Source organism: Phoca vitulina, unplaced genomic scaffold, assembly GCF_004348235.1.
Source record: "Phoca vitulina isolate PV1807 unplaced genomic scaffold, GSC_HSeal_1.0 scaffold41, whole genome shotgun sequence".
Classification (NCBI taxonomy): Eukaryota; Metazoa; Chordata; class Mammalia; order Carnivora; family Phocidae; genus Phoca; species Phoca vitulina.
Genome location: NW_022589744.1, coordinates 13,995,877 through 14,003,027, shown reverse-complemented (window position 1 = coordinate 14,003,027; position 7,151 = coordinate 13,995,877). Strand labels below are relative to the sequence as shown.

At 51.9% G+C, this 7,151-nt stretch overlaps 1 protein-coding gene across 2 annotated transcripts in view; it reads left to right on the top strand.

Moving 5' to 3' along the window:
• Positions 1 to 6,807: 6,807 nt before the first annotated feature.
• The window catches only part of CANT1 (calcium activated nucleotidase 1), a 30,357-nt gene continuing 30,013 nt past the window's right edge, over positions 6,808 to 7,151 (top strand). Inside the window, exon 1 of one of the 2 annotated variants that reach the window (XM_032429481.1) lies at positions 6,808 to 6,921. The gene's annotated coding sequence lies outside the window, so the exon portion shown is untranslated. The remainder of the gene's footprint in view (positions 6,922 to 7,151) is intronic. The other variant, XM_032429479.1, reaches the window with a different exon arrangement.

The window sequence follows — 7,151 nt, the reverse complement described above, 5'->3', positions numbered from 1 at the left end:
CCGCTGGGGTCCAGGGACCACAGATAGGTTTTGGAGAACCTGTGACCCCCCCCCCAAAAAAAAGCAAAGCTGTGTGTGCCTGCACGTGTTCATTGTGGGACAGGGAGGGTCTATTGCTTGATCAGATTCTTAGAGAACTCTGTGATCCAAAGGTTAGGAATCCCTCGCTGGGGATGCAGATTTTCCAGAGGACAGTGTGGCCCAGGTAGGGCCAGGAGGGATGTCAGCTTTGCTCGGTCTCTATCAGCCTCTGGTTCCTTGATGGGAAACACAGGCCTTTCCCTCATCTCAGATGCAAGCTCTAACTGGGCTCCTCTGGCCCCACCTCGCACCCTTATAGTGCTCTAGGCTTCTGGGGAGCTGCCCCGGTCAGGCTGGTCTCCATCTCCAGACTGAGTCAGGTGGATAGTTCTGGCATCTTTTTACTTTTTTTTTTTTTTTTAAGATTTTATTTATTTATTTGACAGAGAGAGAGACAGCGAGAGAGGGAACACAAGCAGGGGGAGTGGCAGGCAGAGGGAGAAGCAGGCTTCCCGCTGAGCAGGGAGCCCGACACGGGGCTCAATCCCAGGACCCTGGGATCATGACCCAAGCCGAAGGCAGATGCTTAATGACTGAGCCACCCAGGGGCCCCTATAGTTCTGGCTTCTTATATGGCAAGAAGAGGAAGGACTTAGCCAGAATAATGACGTTCTGCTGTGGTGACAACAGTTTTCTTGTTGCTTCTTTCTGGACCGTGTTCTCACGTTCTCCCGGATCAGCTTGGATGTCACACCTGCAGCTTGTTGTTTGTCATCATCGCTCCGCCCAAGGGCCTCTCTCTCTGGCTACGTGCGGACGGGAGATGCAGAAACAGGGGTGCTGGTTTGGGATGTTCCGGGCAAAGCGCAGAGACGGCACCCTACTCTCTCTTGCCTTGGAAATTCCTTCCTGCTGCTGCTCACCACGTGTCTGCCTGAAGGGCTGAGAAATCAAGAGGAAAGGGGGGCGTGCAAGTCTCACGCCCACCAGGCACACCTTCGTGGAGATGGAAGAAGAGCACCTGTTCCGGGCGGCAAAGCCAGGAGGGCCCAGCGGCTGCACCACAGAGACCCGGGCAGCCCACCGGCTCCTGTGGGAACAAAGGGAGAGATACCCTGATCCTCAAGTGGCCCTGGAGAACTTCAAGGACACTACGGCAGGAGCACATAAACGTGTCTCGTGGGAGATGGGGTTTCGGTTGGCGTTACAACAGTCAGGAATCGTTCAGGATCTTTGGCACGTGCCTGAGGCTTGGCAAAACTCACATCCCTGCTGGCTTATCGACACAGGAAACCCAGAGATAAGCTCGTCTTCATTCCTGCACGCTTTCCTGGCCAACAAGACCCAGGCCTAGCACACTGGCTGACCTTCCCCTAGTGGCTCTGTCCTCAGCTGGCCTTCGCTGCAGGGATGGACGGGGGAGACACACAAGAAAAGCAGGAGAGACAAGTAGGCCACGTCTCCATGCAACCCCTGCCGGGCCTGCATCTGGGACCTTAGACAAGCTGGGTCTCTCAGAACTCCTATGAACCAGGAAACATCCTGAATGCAATGGGAAAGCTCCCCATTGCCCTACCCCGGAGGCCCAGACCTTGGGAGTCCTGGTTCCACCCCAGGACTCCACGCACACAAAGCTGGGCATGTGGCTTGGAAGAGAAACAGATGCAGGGATTTGTCCCCTTTCTTTATCCCATCCGAGATGGCTTTAGTGTTGAAGAACAGAAAAACAGTTATCTTTTTTTTTTTTTGAAGATTTTTTATTTATTTATTTGACAGAGCACAAGCAGGAGGAGAGGCAGAGGGAGAGGGAGAAGTAGGCTCCCTGCTGAGCAGAGAGCCTGATGCGGGACTCGATGCCGGGACCCTGGGATCGTGACCTGAGGCGAAGGCAGATGCTTAGCCGACTGAGCCACCCAGGTGTCCCTGAAAGACAGTTACCTTAAAGATAATTCCAAGATGGGAACCCAGAGGCTCATTAGAGAGCAGAACTCTAGAAATACAGCCAGATAATGACCCTGTCTTCCAGCGGCAGCTGCTCGTTCTAGCCGGAGGCCTTAAGTCCTGAGCCTAGGATTCTCCCCAACCTCCGAGGGCCTTAGTTTCCTTGTCTATAAAGCAGAGATAGGTCCAGGGTCTCTAATCCATAACCCATGCAGTCAGATGTGTTCAGAGTAAGATGCAGACGTCTTTCAGCGCATCTTACCCCGCCGGGCTCTGGGGCAGGGCCCCCTGCACCCGACGCTTGCATACTCTCACAACACTGCAGATCACACTCTTCTGCTAAAGTCCTTCATGCCAAACTCAGGGGGGGAAACCACGTTTTCAGAGCTTTTCGTATTTTGGGGACTTGGGGTAAAGGACTGTGACTCTGTAATTGTCACATGACTGATGAAAGGCCTGACGGAGCAGATACAAAGCATGAGAATGTTCGTGATAACTGTTATTATGGTAAGTATAATCTTCCTCCTTCCCTCCTCTTGGGTCGAGCCCCCACATTTCCCAGGAGGTTTGGAAAGGGATTACTCATATCTCTTGAGGCAGGAACCAGGAGGGTGAGGGGCACTGATATGAAATGTGGCAACAAGGACCTGGAGTTTCCCAAGATATTCGCATCGGACAGAAGGCTCAGGGGCGTGGAAACTTCCAGAAAAAAAGAAACTACAGCCTGAGCATGTCTCGGGCATCACAGCCCACAGCTCAAGCCAACAGGCAAATGGGCAAAGATTCACCAGGCCAGTTCAACCCTCAATGAAAGAAACAAAATCTGTCACCCAAACACAGAGCTGGCCAGGTCCCTAATGCTCTGTCACCCACTTCATCACCGCCTTAAAACTGTAGGTAGGAAAGCGACACCGGGCAAGCCAGGGATGGTCTTGCAGACTACTTGATTGTTGGTCCTCCATTAGGGCCATAGTGGCCTCAGGCAACCAGGGCGGAATGCTCCCAATTCAGCAAATATCTTCCCGTTGGAAAGTCCTGGCCAGAATTAAGGACAAGAGTCATGGCAAAAAAAAAAAAAAAAAAAAAAAAATTAACAAATCAGAACCCAAAGCCAGCAGCAGTGCCTGAGGGAGATTTCGTCAGCCCCGTGATGGGTCAGAGGCCAGGGCCAACCAGAATGATGAGCCCCCTCCCCCTCCCCGAGGTCTCTCTCTTCAGTTCCCAAGTGAGTTATAGGTCACACCCATCTTGGAATTCCCTAGGAGCCCACACCTCCCACACAAGGATGTCTGGGCCAAACACTTAACGGCTTCCTGAACCTTCCCAAGTGGCCCTACATCCTCAGACAAGGGCAGCTCGTGGGACGTAAAGCTCAGAGACTCACAGGGGGAGAGAGCACTCCCAGGAGGCAGCCTATTCCATGTCCTTCCCTGTTTGGCAATCCCTTCTCTTTCCCTGGGCATATCACTGCTGCTCACTGCATCTGTTTTCTCATCCCTGGAAAAAAACTATGTGACCTCGGTTAACGTCTGTAAGACGCTGGGTTCCAGATAAGCTCAGCCTGTCATTAGCAACACTGTGATTTTTTTCCCACTGTGGCCCCAACATTCTGCCTGTCCCAGCTATTTTCGGCCGGGCTGCCCAGCCATCCCACAAGGGCAGAGAGCAGCACCGAAAACTTCTGCATTCTGTTCGGAAAGGGGGCCACAGGCAGGCTCAGATGGTGGCGTCCCACTGCCAAAGGGTGGGGGTGAGGGAGTCTCCGTGGAGATTTGGAAGAGATGGAAACTTGGCGGCCAGACCCAGCCTCCCTGGCCTCTGGCCCACACTCCGTGCTCCTGGATGGCAGAGCCTGCCTTCTGGAAGGATGGGGGCAGGTGGGGATCAGGACTGGCAGCTGCAAGGACAGAACAGGCTCATCTGCTGCTTCACCGGCCCTCGTGCTTGTAGAAGATTTCTAAGGAGGACAAGCCTTTCTCTGGAAGCCCCCCAACCCCCAACGGACTGGACGCAAATTCGAACCGTCAGGGACAAGAAAGCACATTTGCAATCTGCCTTTTGCCATCTATGTGCTTTCTGACGCCAAACAGGCATTCACTGTCCCATGCCTCAGTTTCTCCATCTCTCAGTGTTTACGTCCCTATAGTGGGAGTTCCTGTTTTGGCACTTTCAGAGATAACACGTAGCTATCACCATCAGGCAGCATTTTACTTGATAAATAAAATGGGAGGGCCCCCTGGTGGACTGCTCCATTCCAAGCCTTAACTATGAAATGAGTGAGCGAGGATGTAGGTAAACACACGATGGATGATTAAAATGAAGATTTTTTAGTCTTTTGCGTAGAGCCACAGAAACAAAAGGGGGAGAAGAGTTCTCGACAAAGGCCAGGGTGACCTCTCCAAGGATGCAAAGGAAGTAAGGAGAATTTAAATCACAGCAACACCTAGGTGCACGGGAAGAGCACTTTCTGGGCAGGGCCTCTCCGGAAGGCAGGAGGGCAAGTGTCTATTCACTAGGAGATGCAAACACCATTTGACCTAGTAATCTTCCTTCCAGCAATTTATCCTACAAATATACTCACAGGTGTGCTCCAACACGTGAGTTCAAGGATTTGCCCTGAAGCATTGTTGTAATGTAAGAAGATCACACATATCCTTAGGGGCCTGGTAAAAGAAGTAACAGGACATCCACACAGTGGAGTACTATGCAGCTCTGCAGAGAAGGAAACACGTCTCTACATAACCACACAGAACCAGCTGTGCTGTGAAGTGAAAAATTACAAACTTTTTGAAAAACATTAACGGAGACCTAAGTAAATGGAAAGGCAAACCATGCTCTTGGGTAGAAGGCTAAACATCATAAAACTCTCAATTCTCAGGGCGCCTGGGTGGCTCAGTCGTTAAGCATCTGCCTCCGGCTCAGGTCATGATCCCAGGGTCCTGGATCGAGCCCCGCATCGGGCTCCCTGCTCAGCGGGGAGCCTGCTTCTCCCTCTCCCTCTCCCCCTGCTTGTGTTCCCTCTCTCGCATTGTCTCTCTCTGTCAAAGAAATAAATAAAATCTTAAAAAAAAAAAAAACCTCTCAATTCTCCCCAAATTAATCTGTAGATTTAAAGCAATTCCATTCAAAACCCCCAAAGTTAGGGGTGGATGGGATGTAGGAGGGGGGTGAGGGGGAATTGTCCTACAACACATGAAGGTTTATTATAAAGAGGTCAGAGTGAAGACAGTGGTATTGGAGCCGACAAGAGCAGCTATACCAATACGACATAATAGAAAGCCCCTAAACAGACCCATGTATATATGGAAACTTGATCTATGACAAAAAATGGCATTGCATACATGCCCAGTGGGGAAAGGATGGATTATTTCCTAAACATGACACTGAGATGTTGGGGCATCTGCAGAAGAAGAAATATACATGGCCAAAAAACATAGGAAAGATACACAACTTCTCAGCAATCAGGCAATGAGAAGGCATTTAATTTAATGCCATCAGATTGGCAAATTGAACACACCTGATAATAACTGTGGAACAACGGGCTCTCCCATCCATTGCATACAGTTTTATTTCATTCTTGTACAAGTTATAGTAGGCATCTATATTGTTGAGGGATACATACCTATTTGCTAAAATTATAACATAAAGCATGAGAGTGATTCAAGATCGCATTCACCTCCTGGGGTGGGAGGGGGTTTGGAAGGGGGAGGAGTATGGAGACCTTTCAAGATAGCAGGACTAGCCTTTTCTTTCTCAAGCTGGGAGGCATATATAGCTATAGATATCTTAGTAAATAAAAGGTTTGACTAATTTAAAATAATAGTAATATATGGTATATAGTTAGAACTCAGTTTCGCCTAACGGGAAACAAATCAATTCAAGAAGGGTTTGTCCCCTTTACACCCGCCAAAAATGCAGACCCGAGTGTTTAGCAAATTTCCATTTGGTTTTTTAAAAAGGTAATTTAATATACGCGTTTATGATTTGTTTGTGTGTCACAAAATCTCTCTAACAATAACCACAAGAAACTAGTAATAATGACTGCCTCTGGGCAGGGAATGTGGAACAGGGACGGGAGGGGTATTTTTCACTGGACATCATTTACATAATTTGAATTTTTCTCTTGTGCATCTGTTACCTAATGGAAGGCTCTTGGGAGGCCCTGGGGTGATTGCGCGAAAGCCAAGACTGAAGCTGCAGACCAGCAGAGCACCAATCCTCGCCTAGCTGTTACCAGGCTTTTCTCATGATTTCTAAAATGGGCATTTTTGCAGGACTTGGTGGTGGAGAGCAGGGATGCCTTTTAATATAGTCCATTAAAATAGCTCAGGGGCCGGGGAGGGGACTGGAGAACCAGGGCGAACTGGATACCCTTATTTGGGAGGAGGTTCCTTGACTGTGAATCAAGGGCAGGGAACCCACCCCCATCCCCAGCACCCTTCTCCGCCAGGACACTCCGAGCCTGTAGACCTGCGCCCTGATCTTTGCTCTGGAAACTGATCAGCTTTCCTAAGTAGGCGATCAGAAGAGTAGAGGGGCTCTCTGATAATGAGGGTGGCAGAAAAGGGTCCGCGCTTCCCCGCCTCCCGGGAGACGACAGGGGTCGACAGGGCCAGGCAAGAGGTCCTAAAATCTCAGCTCGAGAAATCACCCCCGCCTCCCGCTTTTGTTGGGCCAGGGTTCCAGAACAAAGCGGTGGAAGGGGTCTGCGGGGTGGTCCCGGCGCACGTCTGCTCCCCTCCCTCTAGTCCCGGCCCCCGGAGAGGCTCGCCGAGCAGTAAAAACTACAACTCCCAGCAGTCCCGCCCGCGCCGGCGCGCAGCCGCGGAGCAGAGGCTGCCGGGAGCGCGTCCCGGAGACCGGGCGAGCGCGCCGGGCGGAAGTCGGCAGCCCGCAGGGTCCCGGCCTTGCCGCAGGGAGGCCCCGCCGCCCGCGGGCCCCGGAGCCAGTCTGCACCGGGTGAGTGACGGCTGCACCCGCGGCCGCCGCGCCCTCCCTCGCGACGGGCCCACGCCGCCGCCCTCCCACCCTGCCACGTCCCGCCCCCGGCCCTCAGACTCCCGAGAAACGGTCTCCTTCATCCGACGGGCGGCGGACACCTCCCCCTCCGACTTGAGAGACACCCACCTTGACTGACTCACAGGACTCTCACTGGCTCTGACTAGTGCGGGACACCTGCCCCCCCCCAC